Source organism: Lissotriton helveticus, chromosome 12 (assembly GCF_964261635.1).
Source record: "Lissotriton helveticus chromosome 12, aLisHel1.1, whole genome shotgun sequence".
NCBI lineage: Eukaryota > Metazoa > Chordata > Amphibia > Caudata > Salamandridae > Lissotriton > Lissotriton helveticus.
The window spans coordinates 246,890,533-246,905,723 of NC_136073.1; positions in this window are offsets into that span (position 1 = coordinate 246,890,533).

Consider the following 15,191-nt stretch of genomic DNA (forward strand, 5'->3'; position numbering starts at 1 on the left):
CTCCAGACTTACCTGCTATATCAGTACTACCAGTCAAAGGCGAATTATGTGTCCGAAATAATGGTTCCGTACATGTAGGACATAGTGATTGTACTACTATTGTCAAATATAGTGACAGTAGGAAATCTATTTTCAAAGCTTCACGTCATTCTTATTTTATTTGTGGTCAAACCGCATATGTTCGTCTGCCCCTCGATTGGGAGGGAACATGTTACATTGCCTTCCTACTGCCACCAGTTTTCCTAGCCCCATCTGATTATCATAGAAACACACATCTAGTACACGTTAGACATAGAAGGGAGTCCCCGATTGTCGATTATACTGAAACTGCTCTAGAACAATATACAGATTTCAATAGAGGTTTCTTCTTCTTTATAGGACCTATCCAGAACAGTAAGCTAATCCGTAGGTTAACCAGAACCCTTGAAGCCGTAGTGAATGAGACTGCCTCTGCCCTAGGTAATTTAACTGAAGAGCAATCTGCTATGAGATTTGTCGTGCTCCAAAATCGTCTCGTCCTTGACGTCATACTGGCCGATAGGGGCGGGGCCTGTAGAGTCATCGGATCTAGTTGCTGCATTTTCATTCCTAATAACGCACCGTCTGTTTATTCAGCTATAACCAGACTCCATAAAATTGCCCATCTGTTACACCAAGATCCAGGCACCTGGACATGGTCCGGTTGGTTCTGGAATATAATTTCCGCCTGGGGATGGAAAGTATTGTCCTTTTTAGGTATTGCAGTAGCGATCATATTCAGCTGCTGCCTCTGTATACAATGTGGCCCTGCGATTTGCGGCATTTGTGCTACCTCTTGTATTCCTAGTCCCAAGCCCCGTTCTAAGTCCCGTTCCAAGGCAATTCGGGACGAGCAAATGATACTGTATGAAATGATAGATGGTATCATGAATATTGATGTTTCCTGATGGAAACGTAGTGACAAGGAGGGAATGTGGAAAAGTAAATTTTGCCATGTTCTGTGTCCCTACGCGTCCTCCATCATATGTTATCTGTGCATGATTAATATGCATATGTATTCCCCATGTTCGATTAATGACGCAATTACAGTTGTGTCCATCTCTAGTATGCCAGTTCCCACGTCTCGTGAATACTACAAATATCAGGCCTATTTAAAGCTACGTTGCCACGTTTTTCAGTATGCACGTTATTTCATTGTAAAGTCCCCGTTTCTAGGCCTCAAAAGGGCCCGGACACTAGATTCAGCTCCTGTCTCCTGAGCCTCGCTGAGGAGCGATACAGCCCCCACCTGTATCCTCGACCCTTCACTTACTTCCTGCCTCGCAGTGCCCGGCTCGGCCTGGCTCTGCCTCTGAGTCTGCCAAGAGTATGTTATGATTCTAGTTATCAGTCCAGCCCTCCTTCTCTGCATTCCTAAGCTACTGAATCGCATCAATAGTTTCCGTCATTGTCTAGCCTTTACGTCTCCCTGTAAGAGAAATACTGTATTAATGGTCATTTAATATTCTTCATCACGCACTACATGTAGAATAATGCATGCTCCAGTCTTAGAATCAAGTTAGCCTCTCCCCTCCTGACTCTTAGTTTATATCAACATGTTCTCTAAACATCAGATACTAGATAGGGTTTAGGTACATGTCGCCCTGACTCTCCAGACTTCAGTCTCTGCTCCTAGCACAGAGTTCATAGCCCCCAGCTTCTCCTAGTAACACGTCATTGTCAGTTTGCGCGCACCACCAGGTTAGAGGTCCCGGCTCCTTAGGTAGCCCCCTCCATGTTTCCGCCCCATTTATGACATATTCTGTTACGTTTGCATCACATGTTTATGTATACGCCCCTGTTACACCCATTTTCACCCTTATCTTTCGCGACTGCTATTGACCACACCCACTGCTCCGCCTATCCTATGTACTGTAATGCAACTGTTTTTAGTATATATGTTCGTGTATTGTTATTAAATGTTAGCGCGCTCATCCCAGATCCTGCCCGGCAGCTGTCGGGGCCCCCCTGTCAAGAGCTGCCATCCTATTCCTGTGCAGGTTGTCCTGTTCCTGTCCTTATGCTGTATTAAACCTGCAAACTCCTACTACCTCGAATCTTGACTCTTATTTATTGAGCTATCTGTTATTGCTATGCCTAGTCAAACCTAGATCCGGTATTATTTATTTATATACCACACTCCCTCTGTCTGTCTCCCTCCCTCTGTCTGTCTGCCTGCCTCCCTCTGTCTGTCTGCCTACCTCCCTCCGTCTGTCTGTCTCCCTCCCTCTGTCTGTCTGTCTGTCTCCCTCCCTCTGTCTGTCTGTCTGTCTCCCTCCCTCTGTCTGTCTGTCTCCCTCCCTCTGTCTGTCTGTCTCCCTCCCTCTGTCTGTCTGTCTCCCACCCTCTGTCTGTCTGTCTCCCTCCCTCTGTCTGTCTGTCTCCCTCGCTCTGTCTGTCTCCCTCGCTCTGTCTGTCTCCCTCGCTCTGTCTCCCTCGCTCTGTCTGTCTCCCTCCCTCTGTCTGTCTCCCTCCCTCTGTCTGTCTCCCTCCCTCTGTCTGTCTGTCTCCCTCCCTCCCTCTGTCTGTCTCCCTCCCTCCCTCTGTCTGTCTCCCTCCCTCCCTCTGTCTGTCTTCCTCCCTCTGTCTGTCTCCCTCCCTCTGTCTGTCTGCCTACCTCCCTCCGTCTGTCTGTCTCCCTCCCTCTGTCTGTCTGTCTCCCTCCCTCTGTCTGTCTGTCTCCCTCCCTCTGTCTGTCTGTCTGTCTCCCTCTGTCTGTCTGTCTGTCTCCCTCCCTCTGTCTGTCTGTCTCCCTCCCTCTGTCTGTCTGTCTCCCTCCCTCTGTCTGTCTGTCTCCCTCTGTCTGTCTGTCTCCCTCTGTCTGTCTGTCTCCCACTGTCTGTCTGTCTCCCTCCCTCTGTCTGTCTCCCTCCCTCTGTCTGTCTGTCTCCCTCTGTCTGTCTGTCTCCCACTGTCTGTCTGTCTCCCTCCCTCTGTCTGTCTCCCTCGCTCTGTCTGTCTCCCTCCCTCTGTCTGTCTGTCTCCCTCCCTCTGTCTGTCTCCCTCCCTCCCTCTGTCTGCCTCCCTCCCTCTGTCTGTCTCCCTCCCTCTGTCTGTCTGCCTCCCTCCCTCTGTCTCCCTCTGTCTGTCTCCCTCTATCCCTCTGCCTCCCTCTGTCTCCCTCCCTCCCTCTCTCCCTCTGTCTGTCTCCCTACCTCCCTCTGTCTGTCTGTCTCCCTCTGTCTGTCTCCCTCTGTCTGTCTCTCTGTCTCCCTCTGTCTGTCTGTCTCCCTCGCTCTGTCTGTCTCCCTCGCTCTGTCTGTCTCCCTCGCTCTGTCTGTCTCCCTCGCTCTGTCTGTCTCCCTCGCTCTGTCTGTCTCCCTCGCTCTGTCTGTCTCCCTCGCTCTGTCTGTCTCCCTCGCTCTGTCTGTCTCCCTCGCTCTGTCTGCCTCCCTCGCTCTGTCTGCCTCCCTCGCTCTGTCTGCCTCCCTCGCTCTGTCTGCCTCCCTCGCTCTGTCTGCCTCCCTCGCTCTGTCTGCCTCCCTCGCTCTGTCTGTCTCCCTCGCTCTGTCTGTCTCCCTCGCTCTGTCTGTCTCCCTCGCTCTGTCTGTCTCCCTCGCTCTGTCTGTCTCCCTCGCTCTGTCTGTCTCCCTCGCTCTGTCTGTCTCCCTCGCTCTGTCTGTCTCCCTCGCTCTGTCTGTCTCCCTCGCTCTGTCTGTCTCCCTCGCTCTGTCTGTCTCCCTCGCTCTGTCTGTCTCCCTCGCTCTGTCTGTCTCCCTCGCTCTGTCTGTCTCTCTCGCTCTGTCTGTCTCCCTCCCTCTGTCTCCCTCCCTCCCTCTGTCTGTCTGTCTGTCTCCCTCCCTCCCTCCCTCTGTCTGTCTCCCTCCCTCCCTCCGTCTGTCTGTCTGTCTGTCTCCCTCCCTCCCTCTGTCTGTCTCCCTCCCTCCCTCTGTCTGTCTGTCTCCCTCCCTCTGTCTCTCTCCCTCCCTCTGTCTCTCTCCCTCCCTCTGTCTCCCTCCCTCCCTCTGTCTGTCTGTCTCCCTCCCTCCCTCTGTCTGTCTGTCTCCCTCTCTCCCTCTGTCTGTCTCCCTCCCTCCCTCTGTCTGTCTGTCTCCCTCCCTCCCTCTGTCTGTCTGTCTCCCTCCCTCCCTCTGTCTGTCTGTCTCCCTCCCTCTGTCTGTCTGTCTCCCTCCCTCTGTCTGTCTCCCTCCCTCTGTCTGTCTGTCTCCCTCCCTCTGTCTGTCTCCCTCCCTCCCTCTGTCTGTCTCCCTCCCTCCCTCTGTCTGTCTGTCTACCTCCCTCTGTCTGTCTGTCTACCTCCCTCTGTCTGTCTGTCTACCTCCCTCTGTCTGTCTACCTCCCTCTGTCTGTCTCCCTCCCTCTGTCTGTCTCCCTCCCTCTGTCTGTCTCCCTCCCTCTGTCTGTCTCCCTCCCTCTGTCTGTCTCCCTCCCTCTGTCTGTCTCCCTCCGTCTGTCTCCCTCCCTCCCTCTGTCTGTCTCCCTCTCTCTGTCTGTCTGTCTCCCTCTCTCTGTCTGTCTGTCTCCCTCTCTCTGTCTGTCTCCCTCTGTCTCCCTCTGTCTGTCTCCCTCTATCCCTCTGCCTCCCTCTGTCTCCCTCCCTCCCTCCCTCCCTCTGTCTGTCTCCCTCTCTCCCTCTGTCTATCTCCCTCCCTCCCTCCGTCTGTCTCCCTCCCTCCGTCTGTCTCCCTCCCTCTGTCTGTCTCCCTCCCTCTGTCTGTCTCCCTCCCTCTGTCTGTCTGTCTCCCTCCCTCTGTCTGTCTGTCTCCCTCCCTCTGTCTGTCTGTCTCCCTCCCTCTGTCTGTCTGTCTCCCTCCCTCTGTCTGTCTGTCTCCCTCCCTCTGTCTGTCTGTCTCCCTCCCTCTGTCTGTCTGTCTCCCTCCCTCTGTCTGTCTGCCTCCCTCCCTCTGTCTGCCTCCCTCCCTCTGTCTGCCTCCCTCCCTCTGTCTGCCTCCCTCCCTCTGTCTCCCTCCCTCCCTCTGTCTGTTTGCCTCCCTCCCTCTGTCTCCCTCTGTCTGTCTCCCTCTATCCCTCTGCCTCCCTCTGTCTCCCTCCCTCCCTCTCTCCCTCTGTCTGTCTCCCTACCTCCCTCTGTCTGTCTGTCTCCCTCCCTCTGTCTGTCTGTCTCCCTCCCTCTGTCTGTCTGTCTCCCTCCCTCTGTCTGTCTGTCTGTCTCCCTCCCTCTGTCTGTCTGTCTGTCTCCCTCCCTCTGTCTGTCTGTCTCCCTCCCTCTGTCTGTCTGTCTCCCTCCCTCTGTCTGTCTCCCTCTGTCTGTCTGTCTCCCTCCCTGTCTGTCTCCCTCCCTCTGTCTGTCTGTCTCCCTCTGTCTGTCTGTCTCCCTCTGTCTGTCTGTCTCCCTCCCTGTCTGTCTCCCTCCCTCTGTCTGTCTCCCTCCCTCTGTCTGCCTCCCTCCCTCTGTCTGCCTCCCTCCCTCTGTCTGTCTCCCTCCCTCTGTCTGTCTGCCTCCCTCCCTCTGTCTCCCTCTGTCTGTCTCCCTCTATCCCTCTGCCTCCCTCTGTCTCCCTGTCTCCCTACCTCCCTCTGTCTGTCTCCCTCTATCCCTCTGCCTCCCTCTGTCTCCCTCCCTCCCTCCCTCTGTCTGTCTCCCTCTCTCCCTCTGTCTATCTCCCTCCCTCCCTCCGTCTGTCTCCCTCCCTCCCTCTGTCTGTCTCCCTCTGTCTCCCTCTGTCTCCCTCTATCCCTCTGCCTCCCTCTGTCTCCCTCCCTCCCTCCCTCTGTCTGTCTCCCTCTCTCCCTCTGTCTGTCTCCCTCCCTCTGTCTGTCTCCCTCCCTCTGTCTGTCTCCCTCCCTCTGTCTGTCTCCCTCCCTCTGTCTGTCTGTCTCCCTCCCTCTGTCTGTCTGTCTCCCTCCCTCTGTCTGTCTGTCTCCCTCCCTCTGTCTGTCTGTCTCCCTCCCTCTGTCTGTCTGTCTCCCTCCCTCTGTCTGTCTGTCTCCCTCCCTCTGTCTGTCTGCCTCCCTCCCTCTGTCTGCCTCCCTCCCTCTGTCTGCCTCCCTCCCTCTGTCTGCCTCCCTCCCTCTGTCTCCCTCCCTCCCTCTGTCTGTTTGCCTCCCTCCCTCTGTCTCCCTCTGTCTGTCTCCCTCTATCCCTCTGCCTCCCTCTGTCTCCCTCCCTCCCTCTCTCCCTCTGTCTGTCTCCCTACCTCCCTCTGTCTGTCTGTCTCCCTCCCTCTGTCTGTCTGTCTCCCTCCCTCTGTCTGTCTGTCTCCCTCCCTCTGTCTGTCTGTCTGTCTCCCTCCCTCTGTCTGTCTGTCTGTCTCCCTCCCTCTGTCTGTCTGTCTCCCTCCCTCTGTCTGTCTGTCTCCCTCCCTCTGTCTGTCTGTCTCCCTCTGTCTGTCTGTCTCCCTCCCTGTCTGTCTCCCTCCCTCTGTCTGTCTGTCTCCTTCTGTCTGTCTGTCTCCCTCTGTCTGTCTGTCTCCCTCCCTGTCTGTCTCCCTCCCTCTGTCTGTCTCCCTCCCTCTGTCTGCCTCCCTCCCTCTGTCTGCCTCCCTCCCTCTGTCTGTCTCCCTCCCTCTGTCTGTCTGCCTCCCTCCCTCTGTCTCCCTCTGTCTGTCTCCCTCTATCCCTCTGCCTCCCTCTGTCTCCCTGTCTCCCTACCTCCCTCTGTCTGTCTCCCTACCTCCCTCTGTCTGTCTCCCTACCTCCCTCTGTCTGTCTGTCTCCCTCCCTCTGTCTGTCTCCCTCTATCCCTCTGCCTCCCTCTGTCTCCCTCCCTCCCTCCCTCTGTCTGTCTCCCTCCGTCTGTCTGTCTCCCTCCCTCTGTCTGTCTCCCTCCCTCTGTCTGTCTCCCTCCTTCTGTCTGCCTCCCTCCCTCCCTCTGTCTCCCTCCCTCTGTCTGTCTCCCTCCCTCTGTCTGTCTCCCTCCCTCCCTCTATCTGTCTCCCTCTGTCTGTCTCCCTCTATCCCTCTGCCTCCCTCCCTCCCTCTGTCTCCTTCCCTCTGTCTGTCTCCCTCTCTCCCTCTGTCTCCCTCTGTCTGTCTCCCTCTCTCCCTCCCTCTGTCTCCGTTTGTCTGTCTCCCTCCCTCTGTCTGTCTGTCTCCCTCCCTCTGTCTGTCTCCCTCCCTCCCTCCCTCTGTCTCCCTCCCTCTGTCTCCCTCCCTCCCTCTGTCTCCCTCCCTCTGTCTGTCTCCCTCCCTCTGTCTGTCTCCCTCCCTCTGTCTGTCTCCCTCCCTCTGTCTGTCTCCCTCCCTCCCTCTGTCTGTCTCCCTCCCTCTGTCTGTCTCCCTCCCTCTGTCTGTCTCCCTCCCTCTGTCTCCCTCCCTCTGTCGGTCTCCCTCTGTCTGTCTCCCTCCCTCTGTCTGTCTCCCTCCCTCTGTCTGTCTCCCGCTGTCTGTCTCTCTCCCTCTGTCTGTCTCCCTCTGTCTGTCTCCCTCTATCCCTCTGCCTCCCTCCCTCCCTCTCTCTCCCTCCCTCCCTCCCTCTGTCTGTCTCCCTCTCTCCCTCCCTCTGTCTCCGTTTGTCTGTCTCCCTCCCTCTGTCTGTCTGTCTCCCTCCCTCTGTCTGTCTCCCTCCCTCTGTCTGTCTGTCTCCCTCCCTCTGTCTGTCTGTCTCCCTCCCTCTGTCTGTCAGTCTCCCCCCCCCTCGGTCTGTCTGTCTCCCTCTGTCTGTCTCCCTCTGTCTGTCTGTCTCCCACTGTCTGTCTGTCTCCCTCTGTCTGTCTGTCTCCCTCTGTCTGTCTGTCTCCCTCTGTCTGTCTGTCTCCCTCCCTCTGTCGGTCTCCCTCCCTCTGTCTGTCTCCCTCCCTCCCTCTGTCTGTCTCCCTCCCTCTGTCTGTCTGCCTCCCTCCCTCTGTCTGTCTCCATCCCTCCCTCTGTCTATCTCCCTCCCTCCCTCTGTCTGTCTCCCTCCCTCTGTCTGTCTCCCTCCCTCTGTCTGTCTCCCTCCCTCTGTCTCCCTCCCTCTGTCTGTCTCCCTCTGTCTGTCTCGCTCCCTCTGTCTGTCTCCCTCTGTCTGTCTCCCTCTATCCCTCTGCCTCCCTCCCTCCCTCTCTCTCCCTCCCTCCCTCCCTCTGTCTGTCTCCCTCTCTCCCTCCCTCTGTCTCCGTTTGTCTGTCTCCCTCCCTCTGTCTGTCTGTCTCCCTCCCTCTGTCTGTCTCCCTCCCTCTGTCTGTCTGTCTCCCTCCCTCTGTCTGTCTGTCTCCCTCCCTCTGTCTGTCAGTCTCCCCCCCCCTCGGTCTGTCTGTCTCCCTCTGTCTGTCTCCCTCTGTCTGTCTGTCTCCCTCTGTCTGTCTGTCTCCCTCTGTCTGTCTGTCTCCCTCTGTCTGTCTCCCTCTGTCTGTCTGTCTCCCTCCCTCTGTCTGTCTCCCTCCCTCTGTCTGTCTCCCTCCCTCCCTCTGTCTGTCTCCCTCCCTCTGTCTGTCTGCCTCCCTCCCTCTGTCTGTCTCCATCCCTCCCTCTGTCTATCTCCCTCCCTCCCCCTGTCTGTCTCCCTCTCTCTGTCTGTCTCCCTCTGTCTCCCTCTGTCTGTCTCCCTCTATCCCTCTGCCTCCCTCTGTCTCCCTCCCTCCCTCCCTCTGTCTGTCTCCCTCTCTCCCTCTGTCTGTCTGTCTCCCTCCCTCTGTCTGTCTGTCTCCCTCCCTCCGTCTGTCTCCCTCCCTCCCTCTGTCTGTCTCCCTCTGTCTCCCTCTGTCTGTCTCCCTCTATCCCTCTGCCTCCCTCTGTCTCCCTCCCTCCCTCCCTCTGTCTGTCTCCCTCTCTCCCTCTGTCTGTCTCCCTCCCTCTGTCTGTCTCCCTCCCTCTGTCTGTCTCCCTCCCTCTGTCTGTCTCCCTCCCTCTGTCTGTCTCCCTCCCTCTGTCTGTCTGTCTCCCTCCCTCTGTCTGTCTGTCTCCCTCCCTCTGTCTGTCTGTCTCCCTCCCTCTGTCTGTCTGTCTCCCTCCCTCTGTCTGTCTGTCTCCCTCCCTCTGTCTGTCTGCCTCCCTCCCTCTGTCTGCCTCCCTCCCTCTGTCTGCCTCCCTCCCTCTGTCTGCCTCCCTCCCTCTGTCTCCCTCCCTCCCTCTGTCTGTTTGCCTCCCTCCCTCTGTCTCCCTCTGTCTGTCTCCCTCTATCCCTCTGCCTCCCTCTGTCTCTCTCCCTCCCTCTCTCCCTCTGTCTGTCTCCCTACCTCCCTCTGTCTGTCTGTCTCCCTCCCTCTGTCTGTCTGTCTCCCTCCCTCTGTCTGTCTGTCTCCCTCCCTCTGTCTGTCTGTCTGTCTCCCTCCCTCTGTCTGTCTGTCTGTCTCCCTCCCTCTGACTGTCTGTCTCCCTCCCTCTGTCTGTCTGTCTCCCTCCCTCTGTCTGTCTGTCTCCCTCCCTCTGTCTGTCTGTCTCCCTCTGTCTGTCTGTCTCCCTCTGTCTGTCTGTCTCCCTCCCTGTCTGTCTCCCTCCCTCTGTCTGTCTGTCTCCCTCTGTCTGTCTGTCTCCCTCTGTCTGTCTGTCTCCCTCCCTGTCTGTCTCCCTCCCTCTGTCTGTCTCCCTCCCTCTGTCTGCCTCCCTCCCTCTGTCTGTCTCCCTCCCTCTGTCTGTCTCCCTCCCTCTGTCTGTCTGCCTCCCTCCCTCTGTCTCCCTCTGTCTGTCTCCCTCTATCCCTCTGCCTCCCTCTGTCTCCCTGTCTCCCTACCTCCCTCTGTCTGTCTCCCTACCTCCCTCTGTCTGTCTGTCTCCCTCTGTCTGTCTCCCTCTATCCCTCTGCCTCCCTCTGTCTCCCTCCCTCCCTCCCTCTGTCTGTCTCCCTCCGTCTGTCTGTCTCCCTCCCTCTGTCTGTCTCCCTCCCTCTGTCTGTCTCCCTCCTTCTGTCTGCCTCCCTCCCTCCCTCTGTCTGTCTCCCTCCCTCTGTCTGTCTCCCTCCCTCTGTCTGTCTGTCTCCCTCCCTCCCTCTATCTGTCTCCCTCTGTCTGTCTCCCTCTATCCCTCTGCCTCCCTCCCTCCCTCCCTCTGTCTCCTTCCCTCTGTCTGTCTCCCTCTCTCCCTCTGTCTCCCTCTGTCTGTCTCCCTCTCTCCCTCCCTCTGTCTCCGTTTGTCTGTCTCCCTCCCTCTGTCTGTCTGTCTCCCTCCCTCTGTCTGTCTCCCTCCCTCCCTCCCTCTGTCTCCCTCCCTCTGTCTCCCTCCCTCCCTCTGTCTCCCTCCCTCTGTCTGTCTCCCTCCCTCTGTCTGTCTCCCTCCCTCTGTCTGTCTCCCTCCCTCTGTCTGTCTCCCTCCCTCTGTCTCCCTCCCTCTGTCTGTCTCCCTCTGTCTGTCTCCCTCCCTCTGTCTGTCTCCCTCCCTCTGTCTGTCTCCCTCCCTCTGTCTGTCTCCCTCTGTCTGTCTCGCTCCCTCTGTCTGTCTCCCTCTGTCTGTCTCCCTCTATCCCTCTGCCTCCCTCCCTCCCTCTCTCTCCCTCCCTCCCTCCCTCTGTCTGTCTCCCTCTCTCCCTCCCTCTGTCTCCGTTTGTCTGTCTCCCTCCCTCTGTCTGTCTGTCTCCCTCCCTCTGTCTGTCTCCCTCCCTCTGTCTGTCTGTCTCCCTCCCTCTGTCTGTCTGTCTCCCTCCCTCTGTCTGTCAGTCTCCCCCCCCTCGGTCTGTCTGTCTCCCTCTGTCTGTCTCCCTCTGTCTGTCTGTCTCCCTCTGTCTGTCTGTCTCCCTCTGTCTGTCTGTCTCCCTCTGTCTGTCTGTCTCCCTCTGTCTGTCTGTCTCCCTCCCTCTGTCTGTCTCCCTCCCTCTGTCTGTCTCCCTCCCTCCCTCTGTCTGTCTCCCTCCCTCTGTCTGTCTGCCTCCCTCCCTCTGTCTGTCTCCATCCCTCCCTCTGTCTATCTCCCTCCCTCCCCCTGTCTGTCTCCCTCCCTGTGTCTATCTCCCTCTCTCCCTCTGTCTGTCTCCCTCTCTCCCTCTCCCTCTCTCCCTCTGTCTGTCCCCCTCTCTCCCTCTGTCTCTCTCTCTGTCTGTCTCTATCGCTGTCTGTCTCTACCTCTATCTGTCTCTGCCTCTATCTGTCTCTGCCTGTCCCTGTCTCCGACCCTATCTAGCTCCGTCTGTCCCTGTCTCCAACCCTATCTAGCGCTGTCTGTCTCTGCCTCTATCTGTCTCTATATGTCTTTATCTGTCTCCATCTCTATCTGTCTCACCTCACCTGGCTCTCACCCCCTGCTGCCCTCCCACCTCACCCGGCTCTCACCCCCTGCTGCCCTCCCACCTCACCCGGCTCTCACCCCCTGCTGCCCTCCCACCTCACCCGGCTCTCACTCACTGCTGCCCTCCCACCTCACCCGGCTCTCACTCCCTGATGCCCTCCCACCTCACCCGGTTCTCACTCCCTGATGCCCTCTGTCACCTCACCCGGCTCTAACTCCCTGCTGCCCTCCGTCACCTCACCCGGCTCTAACTCCCTGCTGCCCTCCGTCACCTCACCCCGCTCTCACACCCTGCTGCCCTCAGTCACCTCACCCGGCTCTCACTCACTGCTGCCCTCCGTCACCTCACCCGGCTCTCACTCCCTGCTGCCATCTGTCACCTCACCCGGCTCTCACTCCCTGCTGCCCTCTGTCACCTCACCCGGCTCTCACTCTCTGCTGCCCTCCATCACCTCACCCGGCTCTCACTCGCTGCTGCCCTCCATCACCTCACCCGGCTCTCACTCGCTGCTGCCCTCCATCACCTCACCGGGCTCTCACTCCCTGCTGCCCTCCCACCTCACCGGGCTCTCACTCCCTGCTGCCCTCCCACCTCACCGGGCTCTCACTCCCTGCTCTGCCCTCCCACCTCACCGGGCTCTCACTCTCTGCTGCCCTCCCACCTCCCTCACCCGGGCTTTCAGTCCCTGCTCTGCCCTCCCACCTCACCCGGGCTCTCACTCCCTGCTGCCCTCTGTCATCTCACCCGGCTCTCACTCCCTGCTTCCCTCTGTCACCTCACCCGGCTCTCACTCCCAACTGCCCTCCATCACCTCACCGGGCTCTCACTCCCTACTGCCCTCCATCACCTCACCAGGCTCTCCCTCCCTGCTGCCCTCCCACCTCACCGGGGTCTCACTCCCTGCTCTGCCCTCCCACCTCACCCGGCACTCACTCCCTGCTTCCCTCTGTCACCTCACCCGGCTCTCACTCCCTACTGACCTCCATCACCTCACCGGGCTCTCACTCTCTACTGCCCTCCATCACCTCACCAGTCTCTCACTCCCTGCCCTACCACCTCACCCGGCTCTCAGTTCCTGCTGTCCCCCCCCCCCCCCCCCCCACCCCCCACTCCCCTGTGGTTCAGCCTGGGCTGACACAGCCTCCCGGGCACCCCAGTACTTCATAGGTCTTTAAACGACCATTTGTTTGTTAATGAGGCATTGTTCACCTTTTAGGGCCCCTGCAGCTCCACTCTTGACTGTGGCTGGAATCGCCCGGCCCCCACAGAGCAGTCTCTCTGATTACGCACTGCTGCTCCCCGAGGTGTTTGCTGAAGTTAAAAAAAAAAACACACACAGGTGCGATGTGTCTCAAGCTCCGCGGGCCGCCACTGAAGGCTTGCCGGGCCGCTACTGGCCCGCGGGCCGTACTTTGAGTACCCCTGATCTAGTCTGATGCCTGGGAACATGTCAAAAGGTGAGGAATCTGTGGTTATAGGTCTTTATTACAAAGAGCGTTACTGAAGGGAAGTAACTTGTTCTTCTGATGGATACTTCTAACCACAGATTTTTCACCTTACGAATAGATGCCAAAGCAGTGCCCTTCCCAGTTGGTATTAAAAGGAACAATGGTCCTTAGCAGACTGAAGAATGAAAAACGAAAATACAATATAGAACACAATGGGTTACTATATGAATCCACTGTCCAGCCGGACGTGGAGATTTATTCAACAATAGTTAAGAATATAGTCAACAATTTCTATGATGGGGCACAAGCCTGTACCCTATATTGGGAAAGAAGTGTGGAGAACAATAAAGAGTGATCAAACAAAACAAATAAACATAAATACAGGCAAAAACTTTGAGCTGTGGCCACTCGCATGTATTACACTATGCAGCGAGTTTAACCAGAAATAGAAACCACAAAAGTTAGGCACAATGGAAAACTGTGGTGCTATTTACAAATGTCGACGTTTCGATCCCATTGCTCATTAATTCTCGGGATCATCATCAGGACCAAATCAATACATTTGCCTGGGAAAAGTAATGATGGCCTGTTGGGGTAAAGAACAGGGAGGGAAAAATACAGTGGTCTATGAGAGACAGTTACAAAAATGGATATAACATTTAGGAAAACAGCTAGGCAGCGAAACAATTAGTGACTTGAGTAAAATTGGCATGGCGAGTACAATTTCAACCGGAAAGACACGTGTGTGGTTAAAAGGTGTCTTGACTCAAAACCTGAAACAACATGATGTTGCTGGGGTGCAAGGAATACTGTTTATCGTGCTTATGGTACACACACATTGCCGCGATGGTGGCTTAGGTGATCGAAGAGATTATGGGGCGTTCATCAATATTTGGAATTACACGAGGCTGTCGAGTAAAGGTGCTTCTACCGTTTAAACCAACAAGCGTTGAAGCAATGCGACGTGTTGATAATTAAGCGTTTGGGCGTGATTTAAGGAATCGGAAGTTGAACGCTGACTCGGTCGAGTGACTATGTAGGAGCCAGGGTGGGTGCCCGCAAGGTCGAGGGAGTGAGCTGAACAGTTCAAGATCTTACCAGAATTACATTTAGGCACTTGTTCCAGCCAAAGGGAACGGCGCGGTAGCCGCCGGATAAGTGCCGCTTTTTAAACCCAGACCCTATGGTGGAAAGGAAGGACCCGGGTTAGATTCCGTGCTAGTAAACGGGGGTGAGGCAAGTTATGGGTGGTGTTTGTAGAAGCCACATACCTAATTCGGCAGGGTGGGAAATTTACTTCGGGTGGAGGGGGTTACATGACCCGTATTGTCCAGGTGGTCGGGAGCGCCCGGGGATCAGGACTTCTGGTCTCTAAGTAGAGCCTGCTGTAAGAAATTAGGGAAGGAATAAGCCGTCTGGCAATGGGAAAAGCTGATTCCTCATGGTGATCAGACACACAAGGGGTCTGTTCTTACCTCAGTTTTGATAAGGAGGGCTAGAAACAGCAACGATGTGCTGCACGCGTCAATGGCACGATGGATTGTAAAGACAAGCTGGATTTCGCACGTAGCTCCTAAATAGGGAAGCCAAAATGGGCGCCAGTCCCGGGGGAGTCTAAATAAAGGAAGGACTTGTGTGTGGTTTCGCTGGGATATGATGTCGCCATCTTGGAGTGGTGTTTAGTTTGTTTGTGAGGGTGCGAATAGACATGCAAAGGGCATGCTGTGCGGCAAGAAGCATGCATTGAAACAAATAAATTTGCAATAAGGATTATACATGATGCGATAGCAGTAAGGAATTACAGGTTTGAATTAGCATTTAGAAATTAAAAAGTAAGGAATAAGAATTCGGGCAACAGTATCATTTTGGCAAGGTCATGCAGTTCAATACATTTTAATATAAAACCGTTTTGAAGGAGTAAAATTGTGATTCTCCTATAATTAACTAGTAGCAGAATTTACAATAGGGAGGCCCAATCCTCATTTCTGTTAAGGCCACTCCTAATTGTGTCAAAGAGAATAATTGCCTTAAGTTCTTCACGGTTTAATAATAATAATAATAATACCGGCATTTATAAAGCGCGAACAGCTACCTCACAAGGAGGTGTCCCGGCGCTGAGTGATCGTTTTTCCAGGTAGGAATGGGCGGAGAAAGGGGAGAGAGTGTTTAGTTATTCTGGGAAAAGAGCCAGGTCTTTAGCTGCCTCTTAAAACTGGCTTCCGTTGGAGCCAGTTGGATGTTGACCGGTAGGGCGTTCCAGAGTGTCGCCGTGCAGGCAGAGAAAGATCTGCCTCCGAGTCTGGCTCTCTTGGCGCGGGGGATGGAGAGCAGGTTTCGTGAATTAGAGCGCAAGCATCTCTCCTGATAGTATCTGGGGAGTCTAAGCTTTAAATAGGAGGGGCAGGTCCCCTTTTGGGCTCTAAACGCCAGAGTTAGAGCTTTAAACTTGATTCTGCAGGCTACAGGGAGCCAATGCAGATCGCGCAAGTACGGAGAGACATGCTGTTTAAAAGGGATGTTTTTTAGCAGTCTCGCAGCCGCGTTCTGCACGATCTGCAGTCGTTGCACCAGATATTTGGGTAGGCCGAGGTAGAGGCCGTTTGCGTAGTCCAGTCTGGAAGTGACTGTAGCATGGACCACCGACTTGCGACAGTCTTCAGGCAGGAGGG